We start from the raw sequence: 23,332 nt of genomic DNA on the forward strand, positions 1-23,332 counted from the left end.
ATCATGGCCGTTGAAGCTCATAAACCCTGAACATTATGGAAAGTTATCTGCCGGTTGGGCTGCATTCATGAGAGAAACTTCTCTGAAGGTGTAAGACGCGTGTGTTCGAGCTCTATCAAAAGGGACAATATCGTGTTCAGAGTATCCATCTTCAGAATCACTTATAAGACTTGGGTAAATAATACTATGCAGTAGGATGCAGAGGAAGCATCACTTTAGCTCACTTTTGGTGAGAACAGAACTTCAGAATTGCTAGGCTGAAATCTACTTCCAATTCGGCAAAATGGATAAAAGCATGAGTTTTGTTCTAATGAATGGAATGGTACTGGATGTGTACGATACCTTTCCTTGATCTTAGTGTTGATAGTCACAATGTGGGCATGATTGCTAATGTCGATTCTATATCTTCCATTTTGGAAAGAATCTCTAAAATTAGGTGCTTCTTTAAGATTTCTGGGGGCTCAACCCGACCATTGGAACTGAATAGTGTAGAAACATTGAATATACTTCCCTTAAGCCATATACCAACTCTGAATTTCAAGGCACAACCCATGTTTTTACAAGCTCAATGTGGACTCACATTAGATTCTTTCCATTCTCTTTTAGAATTCTTGAAGATTTTATGTAAGCCTTTTCACATGTGGGCGCAAATTGAAGTTTATTAGTTTCTTATCATGTGAAGAGCAATCGGATTTCATTTTGTCATATTAACTGAATCTTGATATGTATGGCAGAGCAATTTCTAATCTATGCTACATCTTTTCATAATTAGTCAATTAAAGAAATTTTCATACCAATGTCTTCCTCATTGTTTAACAGGGAAAAAAGGATTAATAGTTTATCGCCTTACCAATTGTTAGCACCTAAATTTTCGCCTTCACATTCTTTTCATCGAAAATCAGGAATCAAATTCAACCACAAAGATAGGAGGAACCCCTAAACGAAAGCTTTGAAATTGGCAAAGTCTTGCTTTCGGATTTCTCCGCATATAGATACTTTAGACATAATGCATTCACATTGAACAAAGTATATGGGTCCGGTTACGAATTTCTTCAGAATTGGCCCGATAGACGCCCCTGTAGTCACCTGAAGGCCTGCATTCTTTGCAGCAACAGCTTGTTGATTGACATCATCACAAATAATATCTGATGGCTTATCAACTACTTGTGACTCGGATATCTCTACATAACTATGTGGTTTTCTTTGCCCCCATGTAGTGTCGAAAAATCCCACAAAGATGCTTCCTCGGATCTCCATGATTTGTATTTCCAGAGGGTCTCTATGCTAATCTGCTGTCACTAAATACATGTACAAGAGAAAGAAATGCAGCAAATGGCCTATAATCAATGGCGACGTTGCCAAGGAGTGAGCTTTAGGAGTTCGCCAATTTCCTACAATGCCCTATAACAGAATGAAACAACACAAAATATTCATGCTAATAACCATGAAGCAAAGCAGATTCACATAAAAATTTATTCGACTCCTAGAACACCAGAGCACGTAATTAACAAATTGAATTCAACGAGACTGAATCAACGAGTAATTACCCTCGTTACCAAATGGAATAACAATGGGTCACCCATCAAAGTTTATGAGGGCAAAGAGTCATTGAATAGCAAAAGCAATTGCCACTTCATAACAGGACGACCATGTCCAGAATTTGCGAATGATTGCTTACCCTTTTAAAGAAAAGAAGGCAGGAAAAGGACGAAGGAGACATGAAGCTTTCTGAGGCTAAGACCAAACATTACAAGCTGAGTTAATCAGAGTAATAACAATGGTCCCATCCTGCGCCTAAGATATTATATAGAGCATATGTGGCATCTATATCTCATACTTCTGTGCTTATGTTGACACCATAATAATAGCAACTGAAAAGGAGACTTGAGTAAACACCAATTAAATCTGTGACCACACAAACTATCCACCCTTGATGACAATGCATTCAAATAATGCAACCAACACACTGCATTAAGAAAATAGTGACTGCAAATCTGAAAAAGCAGAGGATGAGGAAGTACTTTGGTTGGAGGAACGTACCCGAGATGTTACACAGTTCATGAGCAACTCTCATTTCGTACGCGGTGGACGATTCTCGTGTCCGATAGATCCTGAGGGTGATGAGTGATTTAACGAGGCCGGATCCGTAAAGCTTCCTCCGGGTGGGATGGGGGACGCCTGCATAGCGAAATTGAATGTCGTGAACTCCACGACAGGCCTGAGACCACAGAAAGCAGCGCCGACTTCAACTCCAGCGAAACCAGCCTCTGTGATTGGAGAATCAACAACCCTCTCAGGTCCATACTTGTCCGGAAAAAAAAAAAAGAACCTTTAAGACACCTTGTAAGGCTCCTTGGTATTCTCCGACCTCCTCACCACCCATTAGAAAGACTGACTTCTGGATCTGCAGGCATTTCCTCATCAAGCGCTGTATTCAGATCCTCTCTCACAGTCCGTCTCTTTCGCTGCGGTAGCATAACTCTGTAACCATGTCCCTGTGGCAACAACGCTTCCACAACCTCTCTCTCGACGACACGGCATTCGAGCCTCCGGCAGTGGCTTTTCGTCTTAGAATCTTGCGCTCTCGAACTTGAACTTGCTCCCACCACCAGGTAAAGCTCGCCGATTCTCTGTGTCTCTTGAACAGGTAGTCTTTGAGACCAGCTTCGTCATTCCATCGAACTCCTTCCTTGCGAACTCGATACCCCCTCCACGGTGCAACCAACAGCAATGGAATTTCTAGAAGACGGCGAGAGGATGGGAGAAAACAAAAGCGAAACATGAATCAAAAGACAAAGTTGGAATGTATCGGAATGAACTCTAGAGTTCAATCGGAGATGGAACGACCTGGTAAGCGTGACTGTTGATCGACGAATTCCGTCATCGCCCGAATGTCGCGAGGAACTGAGGAGATTTCTCTAGGAGTATCTTCCTCTGTTTGTTGTTTCAAAATCGTCTCACCCTCTGTTTCTCTATTGCGCAATTCACCCAACACCTTCTGCTCAGAGGACGCAGCACGTTCAACGACCAGGAAACTCCAGTGGTCAAGTTCGACCGTCGTGGTGGCTAAACAATGAAGGACGATCCCTTGGGAGATAGGCGACGCGGTGGGAAGGTGATCCTCATCTCTCTGTCCATCTTCATTTTTTCAACAAAGTCTTGCTCCATTATTATTTTCTCTCAAGCTCACCGTCTCCACCATCACTATCGTCAAGCTCTTTCATAGCGTAGCTGTTCAATCATGTACAAGCGCAGAGTGTCCGGGAGGATTCATCAAGCAACATATTCAGGAAAAGCAAAAGAGCAACTCTTAAGTATTCCGACAGATCATGGCCAGTGAAGCTCGTTAGGAGCTGCAGACGCGTCAGAGTGGCTATGTCTCTATCCTTTCTTCTGGTTGACGTGCATTCCCGAGAGAAACTCATGCTTGCAAGAAATGTTTGCGTGTTCGAGCTAATTGATAGGGATGATATATTGCGTTCCAACTCTCCATTTGGAGTGGTATCAGTAAACACTTGATTTGCATTGTTTGAAATGAGTACTCGAAGCTCACTTTTGGCTGGTTATGGCGTGACTTGAGTTCTGGGTCTACAATTATGCCTAACATGTTTTGTTGTGCTGCATCACTAACAAGTACACTTTCTTTTTCTTTTTCTTTTTAATTTAAAAATACACTCAAAATCGTTTTAATAAAACTTTTGTGGTTTGATTGGTACGTAATAAATTCTAGTTAGTTTGTCTCTTCTTAGTTGAAGACACTTGTAACATATATTCCGTTAAATTGTCTCAATTTTGATTGTTATGATAATCATAATTTCCAATCTCTGCAGAGATCCTTTCATGGTAAGTCTATTGAAGAAACGCTTATACTAAAGACTAATAAAGTTCTCATTTTTAGTTTAGCGCAGGAATGAACAATCTAAACATAAAATTGGACATCTCCAAAGCCGAACCATTCTAAGCCGGTTTTTCGTGGTCCTACACCTCCAAAGCCCCTCACTTCGGAACATCCCTTTTTCAAAGTGGTGATACGGCAAGATCATGAGAGTAAAGTGGTGAGATCTCTAGCCTAATTCATCACTGGCATGTCTGAAGTTCAATTATGATTGCTATAAATCATGCCTCGATATTATGTTTTCCCAAGTTGATTTGGTTTGTATGGGGAACCATATGACATGTTATTTTTCTCAAAGTGTCGGGGGGAAATCCTAATGATGGAATAATGTGGAACCACGAAAAAATGAATAAGTAAAGACAGTAATCGGGTCGGGACTCCCTTGGATATTCTCCACAAGCCGCTCTATTTACATCCAAGTGAAAGAACGGGCACTCACTTGAATGGTGACCTAATTGAAAATAGCTATTAATGGACAGCCACTTCTTCAAGAATGCTTTAGATTGCAGGTTAAGATCGATGACTTTCATGAGACTATTAAGGCTGTTGCTTAAAACTCCTGAACTAGCAAATATGGGCATGAATCTACATCATCTGCTTTTTTCCACATTAGTGTGTGCTTTATGTGATGTCCTCCTTTTAGCATACAGTGGTTTTTCCACACATGTAGATATGTGCCAGACGTTCCTGGTCGATTTGCAAAGCAACATATTCAAGAAAACAAGGAAATGGCGACCCTTAGGTTTTCAAAAAAACCGTGTCCGGAGAAGCTCTTAAGCTACACGCATGAAACGTGGGTATTCTTCTCTGCTGGTTGGCCTGTTTTTGCAAGAGAAACTCATCTGTGTATGGGAAAGATCTGTGTTTGAGCTCATTGATAGGGATGATATTGTGTTCCGTGTGTCCTTTTTCAATAGCTGGTAAGGAGCCGGTTCACATTGATTAAGACGAACATAGGGAAGTCTTACTCTTAGCCATTTGTATCGTCGATCTGAACTCAGGATTCCTAATTATGCCTCCTTTGTTCAGTAGTTGGGAATCAATGAAAAGTAGACTCTTTTCTGTTTAAGTTTTCTTCTTTTGTGCGCTAGTCTCAATTCTGTAACTTCCAGTTTAGAAGAAACTCTTATATTTGGTGCTTCTTTAAGTATTTTAGTGGCTCAACCTGACATATAGAACTAATGAAGTGTCATAATGTCAATTAGACTTTCCTTGAGCAACCAGTGGATTTACCAGGTCAATTTCTACTTACATCACATTCTTTTCTTCATCTCTTTTCAAATTCTTGAAGATTCATGCAAGTATTTTTGCATGTCAGTGCAACTTGTAGTTTATAAGTTTCTTCTGATATGAAGAGCATTTAGCACTTATTCCATCAAATTAACTGAATTTTGATTTTCATGATGACAGTAATTTCCAATCTATGAGAAATCTTTTCATAGCCAGTCAATTAAAGAGATGTTCACACCACCGTCTAGTTTAGTTCTCGTGTTTCACTACAGGTGGGATCGAGCATTCTACATGCAAAGTGAGCCATTCTAACCCGGATTTTCAAGGTCCTACACTTTCAAGGCCTCTCCCATCTCCTGAATTGGCCAGTGATGTTGATTCGGAGTAGCCCGTTTTCAAAATGGTGATCCTGCGATGTCTTACCAATAGCCCACTAAGATCTGGAACTTAAATCATCGCTGTTGTATCTCATGTTCAATTTAACAATTTTCAAGTATAAGCTGTTCAAAACATGTACATGTCCAAGGTGCTCCGGTTGGATTCGCCAAGCAACATATTCAGGAAAACAAACAAATATCATCTCTTCAGTATTCGGATAGATCTGTGGGCAGTGAAGCTCATTAGGAGCCTTGGACGGGCCAGAGGGACGTAGTATCTGTCCTTCTCTGCCGATTGGCGGGCATTTGCAAGAGAAAGACATCAGTTACAGCTTCTTGTTAGACAACAATCACAAATAATACCTCTGATGGCTTATCGACTACTCATGACTCAAGTATCTTTACATAACTGTGCTTTTTCCCCCATGTAGTGTCGAAATATCCACAAAGATACTTCCTCAGATCTCCATGATTTGTATTTCCAGAGAGTCTGCATGCTCTAATCTGCTGTTACTAAATACATGCATACAAGAGAAACAAATGCAGCAAAGGGCCCATAATCAACGATGTTGCCCAGGAGTGAGCTTCAGGAGTTCACCATTTTCCTACACTGCACTATTACAAATTGAAACAACAGATCAGATTGATACCAATAACCATGAAGCAAAGCAGATCCAAATAAAAATTCATTCAACCGCTAGAACAGCAGAGCACATGATTAGCAGATCGAATTCAACAAGACCGAATCATCGACCAATTACCCTCGTTACCAAATGGAACAACAATTTAGAGAATAGTGGTTAAGCTACGCAACAATAGGTCAACAATCAAAGTTTATGAGGGCGAAGAGTGTCCTTGAATAGCAAAAGCAATTACTACTTCATATCAAGACGAGCATGTCCAGAATTTGCGAATGATTGCTTACCCTTTCGAACAAAAGAAGGCAGGAAAAGGACGAAGGAGACGTGACGCTTTCTGAGGCTAATACCAAACATTACAAGCTGAGTTAATCAGAGTAATAACAATGGTCCCATCCTGCGCCTACGTTATTTTGTATACCTCATCTTTCTGTGCTTTATGTTGATACCGTAATGATAGCAACCGAAAAGGAGACTTGAGCAAACACCAATAAAATTTGCGGCCATGCCAACTATCCACTCCCCGACAACAACGCATTCAAATAAAGCAACTAACCCACTGCATCAGAAATTAGTGACGACAAATCTGAAAAGCAAGAGGATGAGGAAGAACTTTGGTTGGAGGAACATACCAGAGATGTTACACAGTTCATGAACAACTCTCATTTCGTACGCCATGGACGATTCTCGTGTCCGATAGATCCTGAGGGTGATGAGTGATTTAACGAGACCAGATCCGGTAAAGCTTCCTCCAGATGGGATGGCGACGTCCTCGCAGGGCTTGGGAGTGTCGGGCAACAACTCCTGCTGCAGCTCCTCTTGAAACTAAAGACACCTTGTAGGCTCGACTTCAACTCCAGTGAAACCAGCCTCTGTGATAGGAGCATCAACAACCCTCTCAGGTCCATACTTCTGCAAAAGAACCTTCAAGACACCTTGAAAGGCTCCTTGGTATTCTCCGACCTCCTCACCCATTAGATTGACTCTAGTATCTACAGGCATTTCCTTATCAAGCGCTGTATTCAGAGCCTCTCTCACAGTCGTCTCTTTCACCGCAGTAGCATAACTCTGTAACCGCGTCGCTGCAGCACAACTCTTCCGCAACCTCTCTCAACACTACACAGCATCCGAGCCTTCGGCTTTCGTCTGAGAATTGACATCTTGCGCTCTCGAACTTGAACTTGCTCTCGCCGCCAGATAAAGCTCGCTGGTTCTCTCTCTCTTGAAAAGGTATTCTTCAGAACAGAGTCCGGCTTCGTCATTCCATCGAACACCTTCCTTGCGAACTCGATTCCTGCTCCACAGTGCAACCGACGGCAATGGAAATTCGGAACACCGCGAGAGAATGGGAGAAAACAAAAGCCGAAACAGAAGTCAACAGACAAATTTGGGATGAATCTAAAATATTTCTAGAGTTCAATCGGAGATGGAAACGACCGGGTAAGTGTGACTGTTGATCGAGAAATTCCGTCATCGCCTGATTGTCACGAGGAACCGGCCGTCTGTGGAGATTTCTCTAGGCGTATCTCACTCTGTTTGTTGTTTCAAAATCAAAAATCGTCTCACCCTCAGTTTCTCTCTTGCGCAATTCACCGAACGCCTTCTGCTCAGAGGACGCAGCACATTCGGTGGGTGCTGGAAGCAACGAACGGCAGAGAGCTCGATCTGGACGAATGGCTGGGCGGTGCTTCCCATCGGCGGTTGCAGTGAATCATCGTCAGCTAGAGGGATCAATCCCCCCTTCATTCCATTGGAGTCGAGTCATCTCTCTCTCTCTCTCTCTCTCTCTCTCTCTCTCTCTCTCTCCGTCCATCCTCATTTTCCACCAAGTCTTCCTCCATTTTGCCTTTTCTCCTCTCTCTCTCTCTCACGCCGCTACCGCCGCTGCTGCACCATCAGGTCGTTTCGTATGCGATTGAACCTTTCGGTAGATTGATTCCACCGCCGCCGTCAGCTTTGCGTCCATCGTTTCGCCCCGTCTAAGCCGCGCGCAAAGGGGGAGGGGGATGTGGGCTGGTGCTCACAAGAGCTTCATCTGATTGATCGGTGGCCACTCCCATCGGTCCGGCGCCGCCTCATCAACCGGCCGCGACGGAATCCGAGGCCAAATCGAGAGTCGTCGTTGCCCGAGACGATAGGCCGGAGCGTGAAGATGGGGGGCGGTGAGGAGCTTGAAGAGAAAACGACGAGAATAAAAAAAAAGGAAGATTCATCCAACGACTCACAAATAATTTTTTTTAAAACGCAAAAAATTTCAAATTATGTTCATTATGATAAATTTACTCGACTTTTTAAAATTCAAAATTATGTCTACTGTGTGACAAACATTTTTATATCCCTCCTAGATGTCCTCGGCGTGGTGGCCGATTTGAGGTAGTATTCCTAGTCATTCTAGGAGCTGAATTGTTTTTATTGTTACACGATTGGATGAGACGGCCGCGTTGCCGTGCCTTCTAATGTCGTGCTTAGCTATTCCAATGCTATTTAGTTTTTGTTGAGATTTCGCTTGTTGAATATCATTCTTTAAGCCGATTTGATCTCGATTCATTCGTCTCTTATCGTTGTTGCTTATATGTGTTCATTTCCCTATTACTGTTAGGGAAGGCATTTTCGTCTCTGGATTGCTCATATGTGGTATTCGTGGCTTGAAATTCGCTTTTGTAAATTGGGTGAGCCTTACTGTTGGCGGTCTGTTTCTGCTCAAGCAACATTATTTAATGTTATTTGTGAAAGGAAAAATTCATATTTATTTCTCGTAATTTCAACCCGAAGAAACATTTTTAATTTTCCATAGGTATTTCGATTTGAGATTTCTATTTGAATTGCCTCGTATTGGAAAATTTAACCCAATGTGATTTCCGGTTGATGGGCGTACAAAGAAGAATGGCGTCGGAAATGACAGGATTCCAAAGATTTCAAGCGGGTCTTCAGCAGGGAATGGGTCGTGGCTGCATGCAGGGTGGTGTTCGGGGTTAGAGGGGCTACAGCTTCTACGGCCTAATAATTGGTGGATAAAATGGGCTGGAGCCAACGACGGGCTTGATACGCTTTGATGGCCTTAAAACAAATTTTTTTTTCCTTCTGGGAGCTATGTGAGTTGGCCCCCTTTTAAACAGCCATTGTTTTTCTAATTAGTTTATTATATATTTATTTATCTATTCTTCTTCGCTCTTTTTTGTTGTTTTTTCTATTCTCTGTTTTTTGTACTTTCACAGGGACAGATGCTTGAATTGTCGACAAAAATTCAGGTGTCGACAAGATACGTGATAATATTAAGGTTATCATTTGCGATTTTTCCAAAAGTATTGGCCAAAGAAGTTCCCAAGCAGTCGCTAAGCCACGTCAATTTAAGATCAATAAAGTGAAACAGCAGAAACAAAAACTTAAAGATAAATTATCACTTTAAATTGGATTCAATGACCTAAACTTGTACATTCATAAACATAAGACCAAACTCTCAAAGTCTTAATTCTAAACCACTCTCGTAGAGATAACTAGACCCAACGCACACCGCGAGTGCCATTTCCGTTAGATTCAGTTACTGACATCTATTAAAAATTTTAAAATGATAGATAGTCCCTCGATAAAAAGATGCCATTACCTTTTTATTGCTTTTGTTCGACAATTAACTATTTACAGTTAGAAAGCGGAGAGAGGTGAAGAGTGGGAGTTATTGATGATTTTTCACTTTTTAAGTAATGATGAAAAGTTACCCTTGGATTGAGAGACCAAAAGAGGAATCTCTTCCTTAAAATTTACAAATTGGTTGACGTCTTTGCAAACCATACTCTCTTGTATCCGTGTATTTAAATGAGGATTCCACCTAGACCACTTCTTGCTTTCTCTGGTTTGGGTGCTTAGCTTATAGTTCTAACCTTATACGAACCTTCATGCCATTCTTGCCTTGCTTACCGTATAGGTTCTAAACAAGTCAGTTTTCAATGCGAAGGCTACAAATATTTGGTACGTTTGCTGACAACGGGGTTTTTGTTACAATTTTTTTGTTGTGACGTACCCTTTTAATTTTGAATCGCTATAAATTAAAAAAAATCACGATAAATAAATTTCCTCTCCTTGAAGTAAAATAGGGAATTATAAAAAACTCAAGAATAATTGTTAACATCCGAGAAATTGAAAACGGAAGAAGAAGATGAAAAAGAAGAAGATCCATTAGGTTTTCCATTTCTCAGTGTTTCTTCTTGCATCGGTCACTATTGCTTCTTCTCGATCTCTCTCTCCACCCTCAGCCAAGCTGCACCGCCCATCTCCGCCTCCGACCGCCGCCGACCGCCTCGGCATCCGGCGTCAGCGCAGCCCCCCTCTCTTTCCCCGCCTCCGAAGCCCCCCGAACCCTAGGCTCCTTGCTTCGGTTCGGTTTAATCGGGATTGTGGAAGATGGACGAGGACCAGGAGATGGAGAGGTTCGGGATGGACAACGATTACGACGACGGGCAGTGGATCGACAGGGAGTTCTACTACCGGTGGCGGAGGGAGAAGCGAGCGCAGACCAAGGAGGACATGCTCTACGGCGTCTTCGCGTCGGGGGACTCCGATTCGGACTACGACAAGTCCTCCAAGAGGAAGTGGAGGAAGAACAAGGACCTCCTAGGTAAGGTCGATCTGTCGAAACCCGTGAATTTCGTGTCCACCGGCACGGTCATGCCGAACAGAGAGATTCATGAGAATTCGAGGAGGGAGAATGAGGATGACGAGTCTGCTGCCATGGATGAGGATAGGCCGGGCTTGGGGGCTGACGCTAGTGTGGGTTTGGGGTTTAAGAAGCGGAGAGGATGGTTTCGATGAGAACGGCGAGGAGGGGGAGGAGAGTTTCTTGCCGACGGCATTTGGGCGGAAGATCAAGGAGGGAGCGGAGAGGAGGAGAGCACAATCCTAATTGGAGAAGAAAGTGCGGCAAGGAGGGGGTGTGCTAAGAGGGATTCATTATGATTCGGGGAATGTGGGCGGCTTTGAGAAGTATACACCAAGGCCGCGTTTGGTTGTCCAGATTTCTAAACAGGATAGGACTTGATAGGATAGAATAAGAAATCCTGGGATTTCTTCATATCCTATCCACTGTTTAGTGGACTATGGATTTAAAATCGGATAGGATAATTTTTTTTTTTGGCTATTCACGGGTCCGGAGGAGTCGGTGAAGGAAAAAAAGCCGAGAAATTTTTTTGGTGAAAGCGCACAAGGTGTGGGGATGAAGATGACGGCGAGTCAAGCGTAGGGTTTCTGGAAAAATAGGCATTAGAAATCCTATCCAGGTCTATCCCACCCCCCTCGGATTTTTTTATCCGGGCTATATCCGGTCTATATCCGACCTTATCTTATCCTGGACCACCACCAAACACAGGATATGATAAAACATATCCTATCCTGACTTTTATCCGGTCGACCAAACGCAACCCAAGGGAATTGGAATGAAGTTGCTTTGAGAAAATGGGTTACAAAGGGGGTGGTCTTGGGAAGAACCGGCAGGGGATATTGACCCTGCACCAACGGTTGCACGATCGATCAACATTAGTTCAAACACATAAGGTAATCGACGGATCAAAGCAAGATAAAGAGAAACATCAAATTGAGATAGAGTATGAAAGTAGAGACTATGAAGTTAATGTGCAGGATAGTAAAACCCCATACACTTTTGGGCAAGGAATATATAAATCACCTTGTTATTAAACCCTGAGGTAGGAACCACGTGAGCTAAGTTTGAATCTAAACATGAAAATTTTCTACCTTAAACGATGGTCATTGGACACTAATAAAAATAGGATGCGGTGAAACGTAATACTCAATTTTAAATCTGAATGCAACTTCCATTTTTGGTCATTTTCTCATTTATCATTTTTTCGTCATTTTTCGTTGATAATAAAGAGTATTTTCCTTGCTAGGATACACAATATCGGTTAATAAGCAATTAACTAGCTATGGCGATCGAAAAGAATACACAAACTACATGTCTTATTTATAAGTTCATAACAAATATATGAGTAGAATAACATCAAAATGGACGAGCAATTTATTCAAGTCAGAGTCGAGACAACTAAACCAAACTCTACCTTCGGATCCCCTTGAATGAACGAATGGGACTGATTGAATGCATGATTTTTTTTTGGAAGAGGTCCGTACCTAGGCCCGACAAAGATAGTCACACATCAATCACAAATAATATCTCTACATTACGTAGTGTCGAAAAATCCACAAAGACACTTCCTCACATTTCTATGATTTGTATTTCTCGAGAGTCTTTATGCTAATTTGCTGTCACTAAATAAATGTATACAAGAGAAACAAATGCAGCAAATGGCCTATAATAAACGACGACATTGCCTAGGAGTGAGCTTTAGGAGCTCACCAATTTCCTACACCGCATTATAACATAATGAAACAATGGATAATATCGATACAAATAACCACGAAGCAAAGCAGATCCCAATAAGAAATTCGTTCAACCCCTAGAACACCAGAGCACGTAATTAACAAATCGAACTCGACAAGACTGAATCATCGACTAATTACCCTCATCACCAAATGGAACAAGAAGTTAGAGGACAGCGGCTAAGCCATGCAACAATAGGTCACCGATCAAAGTTTATGGGGCCGAAGAGTCATTGAATAGCAAAAGCAATTACCGCTTTGGAACAAGACGAGCATGCCCAGAATCTGCGAATGATTGCTTACCCTTTCGAACAAAAGAAGGCAGGAAAACGACGAAGGAGACGGTGAAGCTTTCTGCGGCTAATACCAAACATTACAAGCTGAGTTAATCAAAGTAGTAACAACGGTCCCATGCTGCACCTACGATATTATACTGGAGCATATGTGCCATGTATACCTCATTTTTCTGTGCTTAGGTTGATACCGTCATGGTATCAACTGAACATGGGACTTGACCAAACACCAATTAGATTTGCGACCATGCAAACTATCCACTCCTTGACAACAACGCGTTCAAATAACGCAACTAACGCGCTGCATAAAAAACCACAGGAAACCTTTAAGACACCTTGTAGGCCCCTTGGTATTCTCCCACCTCCTCACCACCCATTAGGAAAGACTCTTAGGATCTGCAGACAATTCCTCATCAGGCGCAGTATTTTGGAGCCTCTCTCACAGTCATCTCGTTTGCCACAACAGCATAACCCTGTAACGAACACAACTGTTCCGCAACCTCCCTCTCCCATCCACACAGCATCCGAGCCGCCTCTGGCAGTGGCTTTTCGTCTTAGAATCGACAACATCCCGCGCTCTCGGACTTGAACTTGCTCTCACCGCCAGATAAAGCCCACTGATCCTCTCTCTCTCTCTCTCTCTCTCTCTCTCTCTCTCTCTCTCTCACAGGTATTCTTCGAAACAGAGTCCGGTTTCGTCATTCCATCGAATACCTTCCACGCAAACTCGATTCCTCGTCCACAATGCAACCGACCGCAATGGAATTTCGGAAGCCAGTGAAGAGAATTTTAGAAAACAAAACGAAACAGAAATCAACAGGCAAAGTTGGAGTCTATTTATATTGATTCCAGAGTTCAATCAGAGACGAAACAGCCTGACTGTTCATTGACGGTCATCGCCTGATTGTCACGAGGAACCGGCTGTCTGTGGAGATTTCTCTAGGCGTATCTTCCTCTGTTTGTTGTTTCAGAATCGTCTCACCATCTGTTTCTCTCTTGCGCAATTCACCGAACGCCTTCTGCTCAGAGGACGCAGCACATTCGGTGGGTGCTGGAAGCAACGAACGGCAGAGAGCTCGATCTGGACGAATGGCTCGGCGGTGCTTCCCATCGGCGGTTGCAGTGAATCATCGTCAGCTAGAGGGATCAATCCCCCCCTTCATTCCATTGGAGTCGAGTCATCTCTGTCTCTCTCTCTCTCTCTCTCTCTCTCTCTCTCTCTCTCTCTCCTCTCCATTTCTCTCCGTCCATCCTCATTTTCCACCAAGTCTTCCTCCATTTTTCCTTTTCTCCTCTCTCTCTCTCCCATGCCGCTACCGCCGCTGCTGTACCATCAGGTCGTTTCGTATGCGATTGAACCTTTCGGTCGATTTTCGGATTCCGTCGCCGCCTTTCGGATTCCGTCGCCGCCGTCAGCTTTGCGTCCATCGTTTCGCCCCGTCTAAGCCGCGCGCGGAGGGGGAGGGGGATGTGGGCTGGTGCTCACAAGAGCTTCATCCGATTGACCGGCGGCCACTCCCACCGGTCCGGCGCCCCCTCATCAACCGGCGACGACGGAATCCGAGGCCAAATCGAGAGTCGTCGTCGCCCGAGACGATAGGCCGGAGCGTGTAGATGGGCGGCGGCCAGGAGCTTGAAGAGAAAACGACGAGAATAAAAAAAAGGAAGATTCATCCGACGACTCATAAATTATCTTCTTTTTTAAAAAAAAACCCAAAATTTCGAATTATATTCATTATGATAAATTTACTCAACTTTTTAAAATTCAAAATTGTGTCCACCGTAACAAACTTTTTCTTTTGACATCAGAAAACCCAAAACCTGTAACATGTGTGACACATTTATAAGTGTAGGGTAAAAGTGTCGCGGTGGATATAGTTTCAAGTTTTTTTGTAGTTTTTTCCTCTCTATTTTTTTTTCTCGACTCCATCAATAGTTGGGCGAATACACCAATTTCTCTCACGGAAGCAACTCCATCCGCTGCCATCTACTGGCCGCCGTTGAGCCACCACCGGGCTCCTGTCGCCCGATCCCTCCTAGATGTCCTTAGAGTGGAGGCCGATTTGAGGTAGTATTCCTAGTCATTCTAGGAGTTGGATTGCTTTTATTGATACACGATTGGATGAGATGACCGCATTGCTGTGTCTTCTAATGTCATGCTTACCCATTTCCATGCTATTAGTTTGTGTTGAGATTTCGCTTGTTGAGTATCATTCTTGAATCCGACTTGATCTCGATTCATTCGTCTCTTATTGTTGCTGCACATATTTGTTCATTTCCCTATCATTGTTAGGGAAGGTATTTTTGTCTCTAGATTGCTCATATGTGCTATACGCGGCTTGAAATTCGCTTTTGGAAATCGTGTGAGTTTGTTGTTCGCGGTATGTTCTTGCTTGAATGAATAGTGTTTTGATGTCATTTGTGAAAGGAAAATTTCACTTTTATTTCTCGCAACTTCAACTTTGAAGAAATATTTTACTTTCGATAGGTCTTTCAATTTGAAATTTCTGTTTGAATTTCCTCTAATTGGAAAATTGACCCAATGTCATTTCCGGTTAATGGGCGTACAACGACCAATGGCGTCGATGAGTGGTGGCGCACAACGATGAATAGCGTCGGAAACGATGGGATTCCAAGATTTCAAGCGGATCTTTAGCAGATAGGGTCACCGGCTAGAGGGGCTGCAGCTTCTACTGCCTAATTGGTGGATAAACTGGGCTGGAGCCGATGGGCTTGATACGCTTTGACGGACTCAAAACGAAAATTTTATCTTCTGATGAGCTATGTGAATTGGGCCACGAACCAGAAAAAGCCCCCTTTTGAACCCCTTTTTTGTCTTTAGCTCATCCAAGGAGAATCGACAAAGTAAATTGGACTATATATCTCCCGGATTAAAATCGGCCCAAAGTTCTCCGTAAAGCAATTTCCACGCCCCACTTCATGGTGGCCTGTGTTCTTGGAGTCACTCTTCGCTCCTTTTGTTCACTTCCCTTCAGTGTCTTATTGTCAAGCATCTTTGCCTCGGTCACCGGACAATCTATTTGTCCTTTTTCAGACTATAATGATATGAATATCTTCATAGGATACCCAATCGATAGTGCTTTGTCATTGGAAAAAAGTTATGTACGTTGCTTAGGTCCATAAGATGCAATAATTTGACTAGACATTAGATAAATGAGGTGTCCCCACTCCCACTCGTGTCCACATTTAGTAAATATGTGGTTGGATCTACTATTACTTTTTCATTGGTAATTAGAGGCTTTAGTTGCTCGACCAAGCAATCACGACGTTTATCTAAGAACAAATAACGTTGTTTCATGTAATTTTTGTCCACGTCACACCTTCGCCCTTACACATAGGACAATTAGCCATGATTAGGATGACACGTCCAATAAATCAGGTGAAACTTAATCGAGAGGACTTGATTATACTTTTTCTCAAAGAAGCTAAGACTAAATTAGTTCAATTGAAAGATTTACGACTTGATTACATTCTGTACAATACGTTTAATACCGACTGTGCAATTTTCCCAGCAATAGTAAAACACCAATACCTCAAACTTTGATGAAAATAAAACATCCTTATGCATGTCTCTATATTGATCATGACACAATCTTAACCTCATACATTTCGTAATTTCTCAAGTAAATTGAAAATTTGCACCTGTCAATTTTGATCGTCTAATTTTATGTTCTCCCTTCATCATGAAACTCTATTTCAACATGTTAAAAACTCCATGCTATTAAAATAATTAGATAGAGTGATATTTGGGTTTCAATGCGTATCACTTGGGTCTCGAGTGAAAATCACGAAATATAAAAAGTGAGATCATTTGGGCTCAAGAAGACTGGGTTCATGCAATTAACAAACCATTTTTTTCCTTAAAAAATCTGGCTTTGATGGCAAGCCATGCTTATAGTCAAGGTCAAGTTGATCTTTTCTATTTTTCATATTTTTACAATTATTTGGGTCGATATAGCTCGTCTTTTTCGAGTACTGCTATTTTTGAAATTGTAATGTCTTCTTAGTCTAGAGTTTAGAGTAAGCCCGTGTCTCGCCAGGCACCAATTAAGATAATTTTTTTTAATTCTTTTACACACATATGGTTTGAGTATTATCAAGAAAGAATAATACTACAACTATAAGAATTAATTTATAAAATTGATTTATAAAAGTGATGTGAATAAGTTGGTCGGACTATCACTTGTTTGATCAATCATTTCCAAATGTATTATTCTTAGTAGGATTCAATTAGCCAACAAATTTGAATCGGAGCGTCCATTTTTCAAAGTGGTGGTGCGGCCATCTTATATGATGATATTCATGAAAAGATTGCCTTGTATCACTTTGTTTGCTTTATCCCTTATACCTGTGGCTAAGACTTGAGATTATATTATGTACCTGATGCATAGTCTAAGAGCACAAATTTTGACAGGCTAAGATAGATGACTTTCAGATTATGCACCCTATCATATAGTTAAAAGCTGCAGGTTATAACTTCTGAAACTAGCAAATAATGTCAAGTGCCGTGAATATACATATTGCTGTGTTCTCTCATTCTACGTGCTTATATTATGGTTTTTCATATTCATACTTTGCTTGCTCAGATATGCATACTGGTAGACAATTCTCTTTGCATTCTTCAAGGGAAATAGTGGGGGAAATAATTGAATTGCAACTCTGAGGCATTCAAACAAATCATGCTCGACGAAACTGAAGATCCATTACATCTTGTCAAAAAGACGAGGACTAGATTACATTTGTCTTGCTCTCTACCAAGTCCGAACTACAATCACAAGAGTTTGGTGATGTCGCTTGTAATTTTATAAGCCATAGTTTTTCTCGTATCGTGATCTTTTAATTGGTGTTTAATTCAATCACATATTTTACAAATGGCGGGTACTTGAAAATATGAGTTCTTATTAATAATAAGCATTACATGGTGAATGATTTGATTATTAAAGTTATTATTTCCAAGAAGGCAACCATGCATTATTACCACAATCCCATGATTGAACTATGCCTGCAAAAGTGAGGTCCATCTGTACTCTTTTGTCTGATAAACTCTTTGGTTGGAAAATAGCTTTGCATGTTCCTCAAACTTCATCGCTTCTTTTCTCACTTTGTTTCAGTTACACATGGTCAAGCATCTTTGCCTCGATCACCGAGCAATCTCTTTGTCCTATTTTCAAACTTTTTCTTTGGTCTGATTCAAACTTTAATGATATGAATATCATCGTAGGATTCGTAATCGATTGTCCTGAACCACTCGTGATAAACATGGGATGTATTATGCACATGATTCAGGTTTCCACAACATCCTTTCAACCATTATCTACTATTCTGAAAAGAAGAGTAGTTGCACGGATACACAGATTTAACTGACAAAAATCGATGTAACAAAAATAATAAGTAGTAATGGGCTCGAAGTTATGTGCACGATCTCAGCCATCGGATAAAAGAAAATTAATGTCAATTGTTGGATTTGGCATGACCATTTTGTCCTGCCAAGCCCCATTGTCTCATACCTCACGCCAAAAATAATAAGCCGTGCCATATCAATATTGCACCAATCAGTGCGTAAACTATATAGTTTGGATTCTCTATCTTTACACTTATGAAATGAAGCAATTATCATTAAAATTGACTGCGCATCCATACTGAAGCACACTGCTTATGGAAACTGATCTTGCATCCATGTTGCAGAATTTGAGACTTCCCAAGTTTCTTCCTTTTCTTTGTGCACTTCAGTTTGACTATGATGAGTTATTGTCATGGACTTTTTCAATTTTTTATAATAAATAATTAATTCCAAAGAGTTTCTTGGGAAGCTATAGAAATGCTCTCGAGCTCGGTGCTTCTCAAAGTTCCGTCCGGTTCGAACTGAATTATAGAACTAGAAAAGCGATACAATGATATGGTTTCGCAGTGGAAAGGGTGGCTTGACATCACGGAGCATTAGTTCATTGGTCATGTTCACCTCATAGTTTTCCAATATAGAGGGAACTCCTCTTTTCGCCTAATATTATTCAACGAGAGTGTTTCGGAGATATTATGATGACATATAGTGGTACAAAAATGCAATCACTAGAATAAACTAAGCATGCAATTCAGTCGACTTGTCAAAATGGACTCATATTTGATGAGTGAAGTTAGTTGTATTTAGTAAATGGGTTATAAATGGATTTAGAATCTCAAAACCCAAAAATATATGGGTATTAAATGAATTTACAATTTTTTCAAACCCAACTCACATTTATAACTCTATCTTTTTTCTCTATGAAAAAATAATAGACTCCTTGGATTGTTTCAAATTCAGAGGAAGTCTTGGTGGACTCTCAAGATAGGTGTGACTTCACGCTTATTTAAAATATCAAATCGGCTTCTAATTTCTCACTGTTTTTTATTTTTATTAATCTTGTAAGTTTATATAGGATGATGCTAACTTTACAGGATAATTTTTTTATATGCACTTATTCATCATAAACTAGATAGTTATTATGCAAAAGATCCTTATCAACTTAATTTCAAAGAGAACGTCTCTCATGATTTTAATTAATCATAACATTTTTTTTGTTAGAAATTAGTCCCAACATTTTCAAATAGTCATAATAGATGTACGGATCTAAGAGCAACTTCACATTCTAATATAATAATTATGGTTGGCATAAAAATCAAACAACTTCAATTTTATTTTGTGAATTGAGTTTCTTTTTTCACTTAAAGGGACGCCTTGAGAGGCTTTCTGCCAATAAATCTATGAAAGATAATACATGAAAAGTCAAGACTTATTTTCAATTAATCGTTAATATTAATTGGATGTAAGGATCTACGTTAGCCCAAGTCTAACGTGTCAATAAGGACAACATTATCAAAAATTGTTATTCAATATATAATTTCTACAATGGCAAATCATCCGGAACAACCATCTATTTAACTCTTAATGGGTCATCACGATCCTCATGCAACAAGGGCTAATTCAAGTGAAGGGAAAGCTTGTTCATTTGGGCCTCATCAAGAGAGTCGTTAGTTTTAGCTTAATAATTGGCGACTCTTTGCTTAATTGATCATTGTGTGACATTCTGAATTTCGACCCATTTTCGGGACGTATGAAATGAATATTTCTTCAATGCGCTTTCAATTAAATCTCGCTCGGAATTGATCACTCTCGAGTAGACTAACCATTAGGGAATGGCTACCTAGGGAAATGTACGTGGACCTAAGAACTCGACCATGAGTCGACCTTCGGTGACGACCGAGGTCGCCATGACTTGAGTAACCACAGGTCGATACGCGTAAACCCTAAAAAGCCGCCCGTTAGTCAGAGATACACTAAAGTCGCATTTGAGTGAAATTGACCGTCATTTGAATCCGAACTTGGATGGCGAATTTCTCGAAGTGTCACGACTAATTTATTCAGACTTCGTCTCGTTAAACGTGGCCAATTATCGGGTTGATCAGAATTTCGAAAAAAGGGGAAATTGTAGATAATATTTGGTGGATAATGTTGAACCCTTCTCTCTCCTCTCTCTCTCTTCTCCTCCTCCCCCGCTGAACCCCCATGCCGCTGCCCCACGTGCTGACCTTGCTTCTGCTGACTTTTGCTGCTCCCACCATACCGTTTCTGCTGACTTTGCTGCTGACTTCCTGCTGCACCTCACGTGCTGTTGCTGCTTCTGTTCTGCCGCTTCTGCCTCTGCATTGCTTTGCTGACCGCTGACTTTCCCCACTCCCTCACGTTACTGCCGTTGCTGCTGCTTCTGCTGAGCTGCTGCTTCTTCCACTTCTGCTTCTTCCCTTCGGTTCTTGCTTCTGCTTTGCCCCTGCTGCTGCTGCTTGTTCTGCTTCTGCTTCGTTGCTTCTATTGTTGCTTGGCTCCTCCATTCCAGCCCGACCAGCAGCTTTGCCCGCCTCCCTCAGCCACCGTCCGGCCGCCGTGAGTGCCGCCGCTCGCCCGTCCAGCCACTGTGAGCTCAGCTCACCGCCGGAGTTGCTGCTACCTCTTCTTCTTGGTTTTCTAGCTTAGGCTCTCTAGTAGGTGGCTTTCTAACCCTTGACTAGGCTAAGGGGTGACTAATGGACATGTTAGAGATGGTTTAAGGACTGTGGATAGTTGGTTTAGTGGCTGGTTGTGCTTGGTTTGCTTGGTGGTGCTTGTTGGTTAATTTTCGGTAAGGTTGCTGCTGTATCGCTGGATTTTGCTATTTTTACTGTGAATTTTGTGGGCCGAATTTGAGGAAGTGTTCTTCATGAAAGTTGTTCATAACATCTTGAAGTTTGACATATATTAAATATGGAATTTTTAGAGATCATTTAGTGCCATTCGTAAGTCCATCTTTTGACCGAAATAAGTCTAACAGAAACACTGTTCCTCCGACCTTCGGGTTTGTTCGAATTTTTATAAATTTTTCTAGACCTATTTTCAAAATACTTCCTACACAAAAATTTCTGGAGACATTTTTTTCTATGACATATAAAAATTTCAAATTGTTCTAAGGAGATTTAGTTACTACTTGAAATGCATTTTGGAAGCCGGATGGTCAGTCCGAATGAAATGTTTTATGTCCGACTTTGGATGACAAAAAGAGGTGGTTCTAGACAGAAATGGATCTTGTGTTCTTCATGAAAAATGTTCATCAAGATGTTTTGTATAACATATGCAAATTTCAGAATTTTTGGAGTTGAATTACTATTTATTTCAAAGGATTTCGGTTGTTGCGCAAACTGCCCAGAATAGCCCGAATGTGTGCAATTCCGGTTTTCTCTCTCTCGGGGACTATTCGATGTTATCGTGGCGTTTGACGGATTTAGTTGACATTGGGCTAATTTACAAAGATAAGAATTGATAATGATTGCTGAGGTATGTGCATGGTCACGACACGTTCCGTCTAGGCGGGAGTTCTAGACGATGCCCGGCGGGAGTTCGGATGCCGTCTGGTACCCGGGGTTGCCGGGGGGTGTTCGATCCCAGACGATGCCGATCGCGGTAGAGGCCGGATCGATGTTCCTAAGTGGAATGCCGTTGGGTACCCAGCTTTCCGAGGGGTGTTCGATCCCTAACGTTGCCGTCGCCGATGTAGCGGGACGATGCCTGGTTACGCCAGAAGACCGGCGGGAGTTCGGTGGCCCGAGGGGTCGTTAATAATCTGGACATTTATAAACGTGTGCTATGCATTGGAGAATGCCATGATTGAATTTAATGTTGAGCACGTCTGGGTTATTAACCGTGTTATGCATGATTATACCTTGAATTGCGTTGTACAAGCTTGATGAGCAATTGGCCATGTTATGGCGATATTCTAACGTGCAGGGCTTGTGTATGTGCCGAGACGAGGTAAGGGCGCCTGTGATTGTTATGACATGTTGGATGTCGGTATTGCATGTTTAGAATTGTTCAGAGGTACGCTTTGGCCTAAGCGAGGCTTAGGTAGTTGCTTATTGAGAAGTGTTCTCATGGTTATATAACCAAACCATTTCAGACCCGCAACCGTGATTGATCCGGAGACGCTGCCAGAATACTACGGGGATTGAGGATAGGTCGAGTTAGCTCATCTTTTGAGTGCCCCTTTTTGTAGAGGAGTTAAGCTTACCAACCACCCGATCCTTGTTGTGCGTGGTTTGTAGATAGTTGCCTCGTAGAAGGCTTGCAAATGTATGTGTTGTAATCGATGTTATGTTTATAAAAGTGTCTTGTTAATGTGTATTCTTTGTCTCTCTACTATCCCGTTGTTTATATGTTGTTTGGAGAGTTCGAGGTTGCTTCCGCATGCGTTGCTCGTTAGTGTTTTGATTGGGTCGGCGATAAGTCCTGGGATGTTGCGTACATTATGACCACAAAGGGATGATTGCGCGCTCGTTCGGGTTCGGGGCGTGACACATTGCCTCGAGAGGGGTGAAGTGGGAAAGTAGTGTTCCTCGACAGTTAAAATCTATTTGTCCTTTTTCAAACTATACTACGAGAAAGATGTGAATATCTTCATAGGATTCGTAAACGATTGTCCAGTACAAAACGTGATAAAGTGTTCTATGCATGATGGTTCAGGTTTCCGAAACGTCCTTTCAACCCTTATTTACTATTCTGAAAAGAGGAGTAGCTGCGCGGATACACAGGTTTAACTAACAAAAATTAATGTAATAAAGTAACGGGCTCAAAGTTACAAGCACAATCCCAGCCATCGACTAAAAGAAAATGGATGTCGACCGTTGGATCTAGCTTGATGATACTGTCCCGCCAAACCCCACTGTTCCATACCTCACGCCAAAAGTATTAAGCTGTGCTTTCTATCATCATTGCACCAATCACAGTGTAAACAATAGTTTGGATTCTCTAGCTTTACACTTGTGAAATGAAGCAATTATCACTAAAATTCAATGCGCAGCACACTGCTTATGGAAACTGATCTTGGATCCATGTTGCAGAATTTAAAACTTCTACTCCTCTTCCTTTTCTTTGTGCACTTTCAGTTTGACTATGATGAGTTATTGTATAATAAAGAATTAACTCCAAAAGGTTTCTTG

General features: G+C 41.6%; 1 protein-coding gene and 1 long non-coding RNA gene across 8 annotated transcripts in view; one reads left to right on the plus strand and one right to left on the minus strand.

The window, feature by feature from the left end:
* The window catches only part of LOC115662059 (putative disease resistance RPP13-like protein 1), a 73,967-nt gene that overhangs the window by 25,663 nt on the left and 24,972 nt on the right, over nt 1-23,332 (plus strand). The window lies entirely within an intron of this gene.
* Nucleotides 5,567-8,052, minus strand: LOC115662006 (uncharacterized). The gene is made up of 2 exons (XR_008818230.1): nt 6,428-8,052; nt 5,567-6,117 (listed from the first exon to the last, which is right to left on the minus strand). It is a non-coding gene; the product is annotated as an uncharacterized LOC115662006 (long non-coding RNA).

The sequence above is a fragment of the Syzygium oleosum genome, unplaced genomic scaffold (genome assembly GCF_021117445.2).
Source record: "Syzygium oleosum isolate NSW1041296 unplaced genomic scaffold, Sole_v2.1 Sole_v2.17, whole genome shotgun sequence".
NCBI classification, from domain to species: Eukaryota; Viridiplantae; Streptophyta; class Magnoliopsida; order Myrtales; family Myrtaceae; genus Syzygium; species Syzygium oleosum.